Source organism: Orbicella franksi, unplaced genomic scaffold, assembly GCF_964199315.1.
Source record: "Orbicella franksi unplaced genomic scaffold, jaOrbFran1.1 SCAFFOLD_314, whole genome shotgun sequence".
NCBI classification, from domain to species: domain Eukaryota; kingdom Metazoa; phylum Cnidaria; class Anthozoa; order Scleractinia; family Merulinidae; genus Orbicella; species Orbicella franksi.
Genome location: NW_027670676.1, coordinates 27,501 through 29,497, shown reverse-complemented (window position 1 = coordinate 29,497; position 1,997 = coordinate 27,501). Strand labels below are relative to the sequence as shown.

The following is a 1,997-nucleotide window of genomic DNA, read 5'->3' as shown; positions in this document are numbered from 1 at the left end:
GATTGGCGGTTAACTTCTTAGAGGGACTGTTGGTATCCAACCAAAGTCAGGAAGGCAATAACAGGTCTGTGATGCCCTTAGATGTTCTGGGCCGCACGCGCGCTACACTGACGATGTCAGAGAGTGTCTCCTTCACCGAGAGGTGTGGGTAATCTTGCAAACATCGTCGTGCTGGGGATAGATCATTGCAATTTTTGATCTTGAACGAGGAATTCCTAGTAAGCGCGAGTCATCAGCTCGCGTTGATTACGTCCCTGCCCTTTGTACACACCGCCCGTCGCTACTACCGATTGAATGGTTTAGTGAGGCCTCCTGACTGGCGCCGATACTCTGGCAACAGAGCGCCGGATGCCGGAAAGTTGGTCAAACTTGATCATTTAGAGGAAGTAAAAGTCGTAACAAGGTTTCCGTAGGTGAACCTGCGGAAGGATCATTACCGATGCAATCCAAAAACAACTCCGTTGTTTGCTCTGTGAACTGTACCAAACCATTTAGGGGTCGGCCCGGGCCGTTAAATGGCGATCGGACGCGCAACCGCGCGGCCGCCTCGCCTGCCCCGCCTGTGTTTTTCCTGTGGCCAATGTACGTGTCTATTGTCTGATGTGACTGTGACGGCGTCCGCCGACCGGCGGTTCGCCCGAAAGTTGGAAAGAAAAATGCCAGAGACAACTTTTGACGGTGGATCTCTTGGCTCACGCATCGATGAAGAACGCAGCCAGCTGCGATAAGTAGTGTGAATTGCAGAATTCAGTGAATCATCGAATCTTTGAACGCAAATGGCGCTCTTGGGTTCTCCCAGGAGCATGTCTGTCTGAGTGTCGGATATCATCCATCGCAGGCAAAAACTTGCCGGCGGCGTTGAGGCGTCACGGCCACCCAGTAGGAGCGGCCGTGTCCCTTGAAAGGCAGAGAGACTCACTGCGGTTGCCGGGTTTTTCCCGCGGCACACCAGCGGAGGCTAAAAGTGTGACCAGTCCTTCGCGTGCCGTCGGGTGCCCGCCGCTTGAGTCGCGGAGGCGAAGCATACCTTCTTGACCTCAGATCAGGCAAGGCTACCCGCTGAATTTAAGCATATTAATAAGCGGAGGAAAAGAAACTAACAAGGATTCCCTCAGTAACGGCGAGTGAAGCGGGAAGAGCTCAAATTTGAAATCTCCGATGCCTGCATCGGCGAATTGTAGTTGCGAGAAGCACTTTCTAGGTGGATCGGCGGTGCCTAAGTTGCTTGGAACAGCAGGTCGCAGAGGGTGACAACCCCGTCTGTGGCGCCGCCGGCCGCTGACGATGTGCTTTCGAAGAGTCGGGTTGTTTGGGAATGCAGCCCAAAATGGGTGGTAAACTCCATCTAAAGCTAAATACTGGCGTGAGACCGATAGCGAACAAGTACCGTGAGGGAAAGATGAAAAGAACTTTGAAAAGAGAGTTAAAAAGTACGTGAAACCGTTGAAATGGAAACGAATGGGCTCAGCAATGCGCCGTTTGAGATTCAGCCGGTGGGTGGGATCGACGGCGGGTTTGCGGATCTGAATGGACCGCGGCCCGGTGCTCGTTTCTCCCCACCGTCGCACTTCTCTTGGGCGCGCGTCAACGTCGGTTGGGACTGGGTCTGAAAGGTGCCGGGAAGGTAGGTGTGGGCCTCCGGGTCCGTGCTGTTACAGCCCGGTTCTCTCATGGCTCGGGCCCGACCGAGGAGTTGCAGGGCATGCCTTCTGTGGCTAGGGTCCCCTCCCTCCGGCCGGCTGTCCAATGCGGTGGACTGCTTGCAGTGCTCGGCGAACGCTGCCGGTCGTTGGGGTGGTGATCTCGTACCATGCCCTTAGGATGTTGGCGGTCATATGGGTGCATCCGACCCGTCTTGAAACACGGACCAAGGAGTCTAACATGTGCGCGAGTCTTAGGGTGAGTGAAACCCCGAGGCGCAATGAAAGTGAAGGCGGCCCCGGCCGCTGAGGTGAGATCCGCTGTTGTGGCGGCGCATCATCGACCGACCTATTCTA

General features: G+C 55.3%; 2 non-coding genes across 2 annotated transcripts in view; both read left to right on the top strand.

Moving 5' to 3' along the window:
• Positions 1 to 667: 667 nt before the first annotated feature.
• LOC145473983 (5.8S ribosomal RNA) lies at positions 668 to 821 on the top strand. The gene has a single exon (XR_014045069.1). It is a non-coding gene; the product is annotated as a 5.8S ribosomal RNA (ribosomal RNA).
• Positions 822 to 1,032: 211 nt separating this feature from the next.
• Positions 1,033 to 1,997, top strand: part of LOC145473979 (large subunit ribosomal RNA) — a 3,631-nt gene continuing 2,666 nt past the window's right edge. The window contains exon 1 of the ribosomal RNA XR_014045066.1: positions 1,033 to 1,997. This exon is cut by the window's right edge and continues 2,666 nt beyond it. This is a non-coding gene — a ribosomal RNA (large subunit ribosomal RNA).